The 13,762-nt window shown below is 40.7% G+C and overlaps 1 pseudogene; it reads left to right on the top strand.

Moving 5' to 3' along the window:
* The first annotated feature begins 265 nt into the window (after window positions 1–265).
* On the top strand, window positions 266–3,444 carry LOC117197971 (riboflavin kinase-like; annotated as a pseudogene).
* Window positions 3,445–13,762: the final 10,318 nt, after the last annotated feature.

The raw sequence follows: 13,762 nt of genomic DNA, 5'->3' as shown, positions 1-13,762 counted from the left end.
ACTATACTGCAATAAACATTTTTAAAAAAGGTCCATTAAAAAGAACCATAAAACAACAAAACCCATAAAACCATGTTTTATAGTAGACATAAAACTAAACATATAAATCTTGTTAATAAAATGATCAGGATAAACTCTCACTTTGAATCACAGACTTTTATATTGGGTTAAAACTAAATATTTTATCAGTGTACCCAGTCAATCCCAAAATAATAAAAATAAGGCAATGGGCAAAGACATAAGAAGATGAATCCAAACAAAAGCAGGGCAAGAGACTTCCGCAGTTGCCGGCCTTCCGGAGCCCAGACGCAGCCTTTGAGTCACTCGGCACCTTTTGTTCGGTCAGCGGCGTGAGGGTCTCGCCGCGTCGCGTGTCGTCCGCGCCGCTCTGCCCGTGTACGCCGGTGCGCTTGCCCGGCCGGCCGGCCTGCGGAGCTCCCGCCCGTGTCCCCCGGCTGGTCCGGGGGGGTCCGGGCACCGCCTCGACTAAGGCTCCGCCGGACGCGCGGACTGGACCGCAGCCCGCATCCCGAGCGGACGGGGTCATGAGGCGTCTGCCGTACTTCTGCCGCGGCCAGGTGGTGCTGGGCTTCGGTCGCGGCTCCAAACAGCTGGGCATCCCTACAGCTAACTTTCCTGAACAAGTAGTAGATAATCTTCCAGCTGATGCATCCACTGGCATATATTATGGTTGGGCCAGTGTTGGAAGTGGAGACGTCCATAAGATGGTGGTGAGCATAGATAGGATGGAACCCATACTGCAAGAATACAAAAAAGTCCATGGAAATTCATATCATGCATGCTTTCAAAGAGGACTTCTACGGGGAAGTTCTCAATGTGGCCATTGTTGGCTACCTCAGACCAGAAAAGAACTTTGATTCTTTAGAGTCACTTATTTCAGCAATTCAAGGTGATATTGAGGAAGCTAAGAAACGACGAGATTTACCAGAACATTTGAAACTCAGAGAAGACAATTTCTTCCAGGTTCCTAAAAGTAAAATAATGGCCACTGATGGAAAAGCATCTTATTTATTCATTCACTGTTTTCTAATATTTTACTGCTCATAACTACAGTCTCATCTTGGTTATACTTTAAAAATCAAACATTTTCCCACAGCTGTGAATTAAACAGTACAATATAGTTACCATATTATGTTCCAACTGTTCAATTAAACCCATCGTATTACAGTACTAAAAAGGTTCATTTTAAAAATTTTCTTTTTTATGTAATATGTTGATTAAAATGGACCACTGGAAAGGTCTTAAGTGTTTTATAATGGAAATGAAATATATATAAATACGGGTAGCAGGCAAGTCACTAGTTTGAGATGAGAACTATAATTCTCATGGTAAAATTTTAGCATGCATGTACCTGTATAGCATGCTCTGCTAATCAGAAGGCTTATAAAAGTAACTATATTAAGCAGAGGGTTGACAGTTTATTACAAACCTAAGGGGAAAAATCCAGACTTGGTATTTTTTGTATTTTGTGCATTTATATATTATTATAGACATGAAGACTTGTGAAATTTCATTTTAATTAGTCATTTCCTTTAAGGGCTCAAATCATTGTACTGTGTTCCATTTTTGTTACAGCTGCCTCAGTTCTAATTGGTCTAGACTCTCTCCCTATTATTTTTTGTTTTTCTTTTAAAACAGTAAAATGAGTGTTTTTCGAATCTCTAGTTCTCTTTTTTGTGTCGTATAACACTTCTCTCTTTTTAAGAGTAGCTATTCTTCAACATTTTTCTTAACCTTTGTTTCCTGTATACAATTGTCAGTGTCAGTTTTTCCATTTAGAATATCCAACTCTACATTTACAAAATGTAGAGTTTCATCTGCGTCTGTATCTGCCATCCCATTCCTTCACTGTATGAACAGTGATTAAGCGCATATCTCTTGCATTTTAGGAAAAACACCCAAAACTTCATCTGTAGGTTTCCTCAAAGTTTAAACGAACACCTGTCAGTTCATTTATATATACCAGTTTCTTAAACAACACAAAATATTTGTTCCCCACCCCCCACCCCCACCCCGGGAAACTATTTAAGAGCCAACTAAACTATGAAATACAAAGTTATTTGTTTTTAATGTGATTATATGTTCCTGAGCAAATGCAAACAGTTGTAGTTGTGTGTGCACAATGTAATTTAAGGCTAAGGAGTGCTATCTAGAAGGTAATTTTAAAGATAACTCATTATAAAACCATTTTCCCCTAATCTGCATAAATGAGAGAACTAATTTTAACAAAACTGTTTATATAATATTTAGAAAAACATCTAAAGCTAATGTTGGAGAAGGGGGAAGCAGGAATAAATTCAGATGGATTTTTACTTTGACTTTTTGGTGTATGAATTTATGGCAAACAATGTAGTATGTGTCTTTTTCATTTCTTCTTTATAGAAATACTTAGAAAATGTAATTTAATGTTAGAAATCCTATACTTGAAAGAAGCCTCAATTATCAGTGGTTCTATGAAACAAAGTTAAAAACAAACATGGAAAACGTAAAAAAGATTTGTGTTTGAGTAGCTTGCGACTGATTGTGTCCTCTTTAAGTGTGAAAATTCTTTGATATTGTCATCTTACATTTTGTTAAATAACTATTGCTTTTGAAAAACCTTTAGTGTGTGGTTTAGGAGTTAGTTAATAGTGTCTACATTTTTTTGAGTTTTGTATTAAGTATTTATATATTATAAGAAATTGCAGTAGGGTCATTTTCGCTTAGTCACTGTTTTCAGGCCTTGAAATAAATCTTGACCAAGTGATGTTTCTTCTTAAAAAAGAAGGCAAGAGTGGAACATGAATAGGAGACAAGGTGGAACCCAAGGCTGGCACAGTCAATATGATGAATAGTGTTAATTTATTCCACTAAAAGAAAAAAATCCTCAATGAAGATATAACAGGTTGTACTCTTCTATGCTGAATGTAAAAACATTAAATGTAGTAAACAAAAGTTTCTAGCAATACAACAAGAGGAAGAGAAGTGCTGTTGTAGTAGGTGATGTTGACACACTCTGTTGGGACAAATCTAGTGGACAAAAATGAGTAAGTGTGTAGAGGGTTCAAACAATGTAACTTATTTGTGTCCCTAAAATGGAGAAGGTACAACTTTTCAAAATATACTTAGGACATTTCTACAATTTCATCACAAAGAATATCTTAGTAGATTCTAGCAATTAAAATTCCACCAGTGGACCACCAGTCCACGAGTTTTTGGTTGTGTTGTAGACCACTCAGTGCTTTTGACAGATCCCCATGATGATGGTTATTGTCATCATAAAATATTCACTGAGAGCCTGTGATGAGCACGTCCCCCTGCATCTGCCATAGACAGGAGGTCAGGAGATTCCATAGCCATGCATTAAAAAGGAAAAGAAGAGGGCTTCCCTGGTGACGCAGTGGTTGAGAGTCCGCCTGCCGATGTAGGGGACACGGGTTTGTGCCCCGGTCCGGGAGGATCCCACATGCCGCGGAGCGGCTGGGTCCGTGAGCCATGGCCACTGAGCCTGCGCGTCCGGAGCCTGTGTTCCGCAATGGGAGAGGCCACAACAGTGAGAGGCCCACGTACCGTAGAAAAAAAAAAAAAAAAAAAAAGAAGAGAAACTAGGCCTTGATCCATTGTGAATGACTCCCAAGCTCTGATTCTTCATCTAGATGGCAACTGTTGACCCCTCGGTCAATGATGGAATTAAAATCTAGTTAGTGTCCATGGAGCAAATAGATTCCATTTCCAACATGAGGACAGCGACCTTTTACTCATTCTCTCCCCTGCCTTGGATTTCAGACTTACAGACTTAAAAGGACTGCTGTCGTGGAACGAGAATAACTCACTCTAGAAGGGCTGTGTTTTGGTAAAAGCGATTTTTATTATGGAGCCTAAGGTGCTCTGGAAATATAAACTGTGTAACTCGGGAAGGCATGTCTCATTTTGAGAAGCATTGCAGGAGCACATGTGATCCTTTATAGAGTGATTATAAAGTGATTTATAAAGTGATTCTTCACTGCACAAACTAACTCAAGGGACCTTAAATACTGAACACTCTTAGTGTGTTGCAAGCTAGATTAGGGTTCCACATGACTTTTCTGGAATGCATTTATTGCAGAAGTTACAGCCAATGTGCCCCTAGGAAGGAAAATCATTGAAGCTCTCCATGGCCATCTGGAGTGTAAAATGAAGAGACCATGTGTGGTCTGGACAGGAGTGATCTGTGCCTAAAACTAAGTCACCTGGTGCAAGGTGAGTAGATTGTTTTTAGTAAGTAGATAATTAAGAAAAAGCATGGGCATGTGCTCCAACGTGCCGTGTGGGCTCCATTCTAACCACCGACTCAGCAGTGACTGTGTTTTTAAGGAGATGAACTCCCTGGTATCCTCATCCAGGTGAGTTGAAAGTGATCAAGAAGAAAAGCTCCCCAGGGTCCCTGAGGTTGCCAGAGCCCTGCTTGCTCTGTCCTGGGTCACCCTGCATGTGAGGGAACGGAGTTGAGATCATATACTCTCTGTCTGAGAAGTGCACACCTATTTACATACATACACAATCTCCTTGAGAGCTCCTTTGAATTCAGACACATCAGTTATTTGCAACTGCATGATTTCATTCCACACGGTGGTGATATTTTTTTCTCCAAATATGGACTCCTGAGGTGGTAATAAATAATGCAGTCTGGGCGTAGGAAATGGAGTATCCTTCCCCCAGGGTTATTCCAGGGAAGCAGGGACGGAAGCCGGCCTTGCTATTTCAGGAAAGCTGGTGGAGGTTGGATTGGAGGGCTGGTAGCTGGGCGGCAGCTGTCCTCAATCTTGTGGCTTTAATAGAGGGGAGATGCCAGATTTACATTGTTCAAACACTTAACTAAATTAGCTATGAAAAGAAGGATGGGAGGAGCCCCGCTTAGTGGGGGAATTCAGGCCTTCTGGCTTCACACACTTTACGCACACACACACACACTTTACACACCACACACACACAGACACACACAGACACACACACACACACACACACACACACTGATTTTCCCCAAGAGTCTGCCAGGGGGTACTGGTGAGAAATTGTGTGCCCCTTATAGCAGGATTAACATGACAAAAACAGTGAAAATGCCTGCTTTAGAAAGCTGTGCCTGGAGCATCTGGTCAGGGTTGCAGGGCTCTGGGCCTACACGCTGGGCTGAGAGTCTAAGTTAGACCCTGGATCAGCAGACTGAGGACTAGTCTAGGGCAGTGGATCCAAAAAATAAGGATGAGAACCCAGAGGCTTCAGTTCTGAGGACAGGAAACACTGGATGAAGGCAAGTGGTGTAGGTCTGGCTCTCTGAGTCCCTTTGAAATCATCTCTGCTCTACTGGATTTTCAGTTTAGCGATTGTTGGTTAGGGGACAGTTGCATCTAAGAATGTTAAATATTGGCTCTTTGTCAAGTTGGTGTTTTCGCTAGTGGATGGCCACAGTGCTCTGTCATTGAGTTTATCCTCTTTAACATTCGATCAGTGAGTTGAGTAACACCATGGAAGACATTTATCTAACATTCTAATAACTTAAAACATGAAAGCATATACAATGGAAAACAGAATCATGATTTGAAATAAATTTGAAAAATGGCAAATTGAGCCAAGACCAACAAGGTGAAGCTTCTTAGGAGTACACGGAAGATTCTAAAATTCGATTCCAGAAATCCATTTCATAAGCATAATATAGAAGAACTGTAGCTGGGCAGATGCAGCATCTAAGGAGACACTCTGTGACTTCACTTTAGCACATAGTGAGTCATGGGGAGCCAGGACTGTCCTGTGGCAAAGAAAGAAACAGCCCAGGCAGCGCTGGCAGACCCTGATCTGGCTCAGCTCCAAGAACCCTGAAGACCCATGGACAAGCCAGGAACTGACACCTTCTCACAGGAGGAATTTGTAAAGGAGCCTGGGTTATTCATCCTGGAAAAGACCTCTCTGACATGGTCTCCATCTCTGAAGACTCTCGTGGAGGACTGGAAGCAACTGCTCAGACAGACCTGGAGGGCAGAAGTCACAGGAAGGAACACTTGGGCTTAAAATACAAAGATATTCTAATGACTCAAGGTCCAAAAAGCGGGTGCCTGCTTTGTAAAGCGAGTACTGAATATCTGAGCAGAGGAAAGAAGGCCTATGCCCTCGCTAAGACACCTCTGGCACCATGATTCTCTGGAGTCTATGTGGATATAGGCTAGTCCTCTTTAAGAAGCAAAATCCACTCCTTCCCCTGGATAATGACACGAAACACCTTTAATCAATGGGACTTCTCAAAGTGACCTTTGGGAGGCTGAACTGCATCTTCCCTAAGTGGAGATAAGGAGTTCACTCTATCAGCCCAGAGGAATCCTCCAGGCTGAGGAGGCCCAGCTGAGACTATGGCATGTTCTGGGCCTGGCCTGACCTTCCTGGGCCTCTAGGCCGAGGTTCGGCTCCTTGGGGAACCCACCGACTGAGCTGCTGTGCAGCGACTAAGGCTCATACACCAGAAGATTAGCCTCACTGTGTGTTCCTATCACTGGACTATGGCCAGACTGATGCTCTTCCTGTTCCCATTCTGGGGGATGGCAAGGGAACTGGGGTTGGGGGAGCCTTTGATAAAGCTTCACAGGTCCCAGGAACCATCACAGAACCCTGGTCTGGAATTTTATTCCTAAATTGGTAGCAGAAGAGTTTCCAGATGGCCTCTGCTCTACTCAATCCAGGTCCCACTTCTGTCTGTGCTTGCTGGGTTGACCCTGGACAAGTTATTTGTCCTGTCAGATCTCAGTGTCCTCATCTGTAAAAAACAGTGGTTAACTTGGTGATTGTCGTGAGGTTTAAAAATATAAGCGTGTACGCCGTACACCATGGAACAGTCTACAGCCCACGTACCATGGGCACATTTTGAGGCCCCAGGTTATTAATTGTTGCTGTTCTCATTATTTTAGGTAATTGCATGCGCCTATTTTATTTTCTATGTTACCAGTTCTCTGAAGGTAGGACTTTAGGTCTTATAAACTTTTCTATAACTCGGAACTAGTTCCAAATTTGGCATATAACAGTTGCCAAGGAATATTTATTCCACAAATAAGTAGCTCATATTTTAATATAATGTAATGTTAATTAGAGAAAGACCATCAACAGAATGAAATAGGTAATTTGAGGTAATAATAAAAATAATAAGCAATTATTAATTGCTTCCTTTGGGCCGGACACTTTACATGCAGTCAAGTGCAGCACTGAATTCTCACAATAATTCTCAGAGGAAGAAACTACTAACTCCACTTTAAAGATGGAAATACTGAGGTTCAGAGTTTAGATGACTTGCCTAGAAGCCCATAGTCTGGACCTGACCCCCCAGGGGTGTCTCACACCACAGCCTGTGCTCTCCATCACCAGGTGACCAGACATCGGAGCTGATCCCGTTTCATACACAGTAACTGTATGCAGTGGGACCGGCCCCACACCCCCAAGCTGCTTCCAGATCTGATGGCACCGCCACATTTAGCCCTTACATGGAGCCCTGGAGAAGCCGTGTTCCTTAGCCCAGATTCTAATCAATAACCTCACACTTTCTGTACACATCCTTGCTGAGTGTGACTGCATGGGGAGCATCTGTTCTGGAGATGGGCCACCCCCGACGGGCTCCTCTGCTTCCTGTCCTCTTAGGGGCACACAAACAGGGACAGACCCAGCTGCATGAGTCTTGACAATCATCATCATCATCGTTATCCCTTTGCTGTCAAGAATATTCTGAAAGTAAATGTGAAGGTCCTCCTCCCAAGTGAAACTCCTTGTACAGTTCTGGGGTGTCACTTCAATGCATGTACTATGCCTCATTTATTGTAACCTCTCCCAGAAATACATAAAGTGAAAATTAGATTAACTGGGAAGACCTCTTAAATACCAGTTAATTTGGATGTGTTTGCTGGACTTGAGTTAACCTGACTAATTAAATATAGAGTTACATTTAAGTTACCCACTGAAGATGGGTGTTGTCCTCATAAATATCAACAGGTTCATTTACTTCTACTTGCTGTGAAGCCACAGAATTCAAAACCAGAACTGCTTGTGTGATTTGTTGCATATACTGCACTGCCATGATCTTATTGAATGTATTTTTTAATATCCTTTTTATATGTGTTCCATTTCAGTTAAGTGGTCTGGAAGGAACCAGGACCAAAAAAAAAAAAGATGAAAACTTCTCCCCGAGAAAATGTGTTTACAAAATATTCTTCTTTGATGTTTCAGTAACAGAATAATTTTGCACGTAGAGCTCCCAATTTACATTTTCTTCTTTCTATTTTTATACAAAGCCTTTTTTTTCCCCTTCAGAGCAACAGATAAACTGAGACATATTTGTTAAGGTGGTAGACAGATGAAAGGGATGAGCACGAAGTCTAGAGCAGGGGGTGGCAAACTTATTTATAAGAGGCTGTAACATTTTCAGTTTTGCAGACCATATGGAACTACTCAAGTCTGCCATTGCAGTGTGAGAGCAGCCATAGATGATACATCTAAATAAGTGTGTTGGGTCCCAACACAACTTTATTTACAAAAACAAGCAGCAAGCAGATCGGATCTTCCAGCATAGTTTGCCGACCCCTACTCTAGAGAGTCAAACACCTCAGTTCAAGCCTTGTCTCCATCACCTATCAGTTCTGACTGTAGGCTGTGAACCTCAGTTTCCGCATCCGTAAAATGGGTATGCAGCACATATTTCAGAGAGTTAGAGGTTAGGTGAAATGTAGCACTTCTGAAGCACTAATTAAATGTGTGCCTCTAAAATAAAAAAGGAGAGGATCATCCACACTGTCAATGAGGTCAGTGCAATAATTTTTTTGTTGGATGTGAGGCTGAATTAGAAATAATTCCTGCCCTGTGGCTGTTCTTTGGTCTTTTGACTTCAGCTTACTTGAAAGAATTAAAGAAGAAATAATTGCATGGGATTTATTTATTGACTGCAAAAATAACGTTAAAAATATTTTCTTCTGTGTTGCTCAGTAAGGCCACAATGATGATCTGGCCAAAGCAATTTCTCCGACAATCTTGCTTTACCCTGAAGGGTTTTTATGTTTTTACTTCATGGGTAATATCAATCACCTTATTTTCCCATTTTTCCATGGCCATCAGGAATCTCGAAATGAAACCTGTTGTTCAATTTTCAAAATCTAACAGTTCGAACTTTATAATAGTAATAAAACTAAAAATAAGAAAATTTTATTGAGCACCTAATATGTGGCAGTGTTCTAGGCACCGGATTATGGTGAGCCTCGAGACTCACATGTTTCCAATCTCTTGGAGCTTTCCTCTTGTTGGGGAGCTAAATAATAAACATGGTAGCACAAATATTAAATAATTTTCAGGGTGACAGAGTGGTGTGATGAAAATAAAGCATCCTGACATGGTAGAGAGTGATGGATGGAGGGGTGCATTTTAGAAGTGATTGAGGAAGTCTTCCAAGGAGCCGTGTGAAAGGCTGGCAGGGAGGAGCACGAGATCCTGTGTGGGGAACACAAGTAGCGGGTTGGGACCCAGCAAGAAGGCCAGAGGGGTTTGAGCAGAGCAGGCAGGAGACTGCCGAGCAGAGGGTGCGCCAAGGCTTTCCCTGGTGGGTCGTTTCAGTGTTATAAGAAGCCACGGGGAAGCTTCCAGCCCGGGAGCCCAGAAGCCTGGATGTTCACCACACCCCACACCTGCCTCACCATTAAAATGGCATTTCTCCCCCTCCCTGCCATTCCTCTGACGCTGCTGCACCTCTTGGAGTTACCAGTGCTCTTCTAGTAGCAAATTTAGTAGATGCCCCCATCAGTTTACTTAAAATATTACATACAATAGCATTCACTCTTTTTGGTGTCAAGTGCTAGGTGTGTTGAGTTCATGGGGTCCTGTAACCAGCCCCTCAGGCAAGCAGAGCTCCTGTTAATCCCCTATCTTACAATCCCAGAAGCATTGACACAATTGCCCATTTTCTCTCCTGATCTCTTCCTGCTGTGAACTCTTGGTGTCCTTTAGCCTTTTTCTTAAACATTGGGTTTCTCAGAGTTTCATCCTCAGTCCCTTTCTCCTCTCACTCTGTATTTTTTCCCTAGGGATGCCCACCCATCCCTGGCTCCAGCTGCCGGCCCTCCCCTTCTGGATGCCTGCAGGGACCATGGGAGCCCTCACTCCCTGGAGTCTGCTCAGATGACAATTCTTGGTACTTCTCCTGACTCCTACTTAAAATTGCCTCTGCTATCCCAGCTTCCCCAGCATTTCCTATCTCAGTTTCTCCTGTATGCCATTTCATAACCTTTATCACACCCTATCATACAATGTACTGATTCATTTGCTTCTTGTCTGTATTCCCACTAAGGATAAGCTCCAGGAGGGTAGGGGATTTTACCCGTGTTGTTAGATTTTCAGCATCTAAAACCATGCTTGGTATATAATAAGGGTTTAATAGTTTAATAACTATTTGTTGGGTGATGGAATAATATTGATGATCTGGTGCTTATTTGGACATCTTACTCTAATGCTCCCAGTTCCTCAAAGGCAACTGCTCAGCACTATTCTCAAGTCCAGCTTCCCCTTGGGGATGAGAAGGAGCTGAGTTCCATGGTATAGATGAGGGTTCTGAAGCCGGGGCCACTCTGGGGATAGGGATATCAGTGGGCACCTTTGGTCTCTTGCCTCCGCTTGCCTGGGCCCACTTGTCTCAAATGTCTAAAAAGATCCAGTGTCTTCCAGAAAGGGGGCCCACCTATCTCAATGGTCCTGGACACAGGAGAAGTCCCCTTAACACATTATTTTCCCTAGGATGTCATGGGATATGACAGCTATCATGAGTAAAGATTAATAGTCAAGACCGCTGCACTCATGGTTAGAAGAATGCCTAACACACAGTAGTCATTCAATAAATATTTGTCGAATAAATGAATACATGCTTAGCAATTTTAGCTATTTCCAGTGGAAAACTAACTCATCCTTTACTGTGATCTGGTTAATCAGTTCCTTCCTCTGGGACTGAGAAGAACTGATAACGTGGTTCTAGTCATCCACTCTTCCTGTCGAGGACTCTGGTTATCAGAGGGGCTCAGTATGGTTTCCATTTCCCTGAGTATAACTAGGGCACTGAGGGGTAGACATGGCTGCTTTTAAATGATATTTAATTAAATTGAATGTAATTTATAAAATTTTTCCCCAGCTTTTTTCAGGTATGATTGAAAAAAATTGTATATATTTAGGTTATTAATGTGATTTTTTTAAAGGTGGATGATGTGATGCTGTAATGTATATATACATTGTGAAATGATTACCACAGTCAAGTTAATGAACATGTCCATTACCTCACATAGTTACCATTTTTGGGGGGGGGTAGTGAGAACACACTTAAGATTTACTCTCAGCAAATTTCAAGTATGCAAACGAAAATAGAACAAACTATACTTACACTCCTGAATGCCCATTGAGGTGCCTGGACCACTGACCAGAGCTCCATATGTAGAATGAAGCCAAGAGACCAAACTGACTCAGACAAGCATATCTGAAGGAAGAAGTCTTTACTTTTTTTTTCCCAATTCATTTTAATTGTGGTAAAATGTACATAACATAAAGTTCACTATATTCACTGTTTTTAAGTGTATAGTTCAGTGGCACTAAGTACATTCACATTGTTCTACAACCATCAACATCAGCCATCTCCAGAACTTTTTCATCTTTCCAAACTAAAAATCTGTACCCATTAAACACTAACATCCCATTTCTCCCTTTCCCCAGCCCTAGCAACCTCCATTCTACTTTATTACTCTATGAATTTGACTACTCTGTGTACCTCATATGAGTAGAATCATACAGTATTTGTCATTTTGTAATTGGCTTATTTCACTTGCATAATGTTTTCAAGGTTCATCCAAATTGTAGCATGTATCAGAATTTTCTTCCTTTTTAAGGCTGAATCTGAATAATATTCCATTATTCGATATATATATATATAGATAGATAGATATCACAGCCATATCTATATCTACATATATAAATATGTAGATAGATAGCTATTTGTGTCTTAAATCTATCTATATTGCTGGATCATGTGATAATTCTATTTTTAATTTTTTGAGGAACTGCCTATTTTCCACAGTGGTAATAACATTTTACATTCCTACCAACAGTACACAAAGGGTTCCAATTTCTGCTCATCCCCACCAACACTTGTTGTTTTATTGTTTTTAAAATTAATTATTAAAAATTTTTTTATTGGAGTATAGTTGATTCACAATGCTGTTAGTGTTTTCTGTACAGCAAAGTGAATCAGTTATACATGTACATATATCCACTGTTTTTTAGATTCTTTTCACATATAGGTCATTGCAGAGTATTGAGTAGAGTTCTCTGTGCTATACAGTAGGACCATACTAGTTATCTGTTTTATATATAGTAGTGCAACACTTGTTATTTTCTTTTTTTTTTTTTTTTTGGTGGTGTCCAACCTAATGTTGTGAGGTGGTATCTTACTGTAGTTTTGATTTGCATTTATCTGATTATTAGTGATGTTGAGCATCTTTTCATGTTCTTGTTGACCATCTGTTGTATATCTTCTTTGGAGAAATGTCTATTCAAGTGTTTTCCCAATTTTTTAATCAGGTTGTTTTTGTTATTGTTGAGTTGTAAGAGTTCTTTATGTATTCTGCATATTGATTCCTTATCAGATATATGATTTGCGAATATTTTCTCCCATTCTGTGGGTAGCCTTTTTACTCAACTGACAGTGTTTTTTCACACACAAAATTTTTTTTATGAAGTCTAATTTTCCTGTTTTTTTTCTTTTGTTGACTGTGCTTTTAGTGTCATATCCAAAAAATAATTGCCAAATCCAATATCGTGAAGCTTTGTCCTATGTGTTCTTCTAAGAGTTTTACAGCTGTAGGTATTACATGTAGATCATGGATCTACTGTGAGTTAATTTTTGTATATGGTGTTAGGTAAGGGTCCAGCTCCATTTTTTTTTTTTTGCATGTGGATATTCAGTTTTCCCAGGACTATTAGTTGAAAAGACTATCTTTTCCCCCATTGAATGATTGTGGCACCCTTGTCAAAAATCATTTGACTAGGGCTTCCCTGGTGGCGCAGTGGTTGAGAGTCCGCCTGCCGATGCAGAGGACACGGGTTTGTGCCCCAGTCTGGGAAGATCCCACATGCCGCGGAGCGGCTGGGCCCATGAGCCATGGCCACTGAGCCTGTGCGTCCGGAGCCTGTGCTCCGCAACGGGAGAGGCCACAACAGTGAGAGGCCCGCGTACCGCAAAAAAAAAAAAAAAAAAAAAAAAATCATTTGACTAAATATGTGAGGATTTATTTCCAGACTTTCTGTTCTATTCTCTTGGTCTATATGTCTGTCCTTATACTAGTACCATACTGTTTTGATTACTGTAGCTGTGTAGTTAAGTTTTCAAATCAGGAAGTATAAGTCTTTGAGCTTTTTTCTTTTTCAGGATTATTGTGACTATTCAAGTTTTCTTGAGATTCCATATGAATTTTAGGATGAATTTTTCTACTTTTGAAGAAATGTCTGTGGAATTTTGATAGGGTTTATGTTGAATTTTTAGATTACTTTGGGTAGTATTGACATTTTGGCAATATTAATTCTTCCAAACAGTGAATATGGGATATCTTTACATTTACTTATGTCTTTAATTTCTTTCAGAAACGTTTTATAGTTTTCATTGTGCAAGTCTTTTGTCTCCTTGTTAATTCCTAAGTATTTTATTCTTTTTGATGCTATTATAAGTGGAATAAACATTTTC

This window comes from Orcinus orca, chromosome 14 (genome assembly GCF_937001465.1).
Source record: "Orcinus orca chromosome 14, mOrcOrc1.1, whole genome shotgun sequence".
NCBI lineage: Eukaryota > Metazoa > Chordata > Mammalia > Artiodactyla > Delphinidae > Orcinus > Orcinus orca.
Note: the sequence above shows the minus strand (reverse complement) of the source record. Positions and strands in the feature narration are given on the sequence as shown.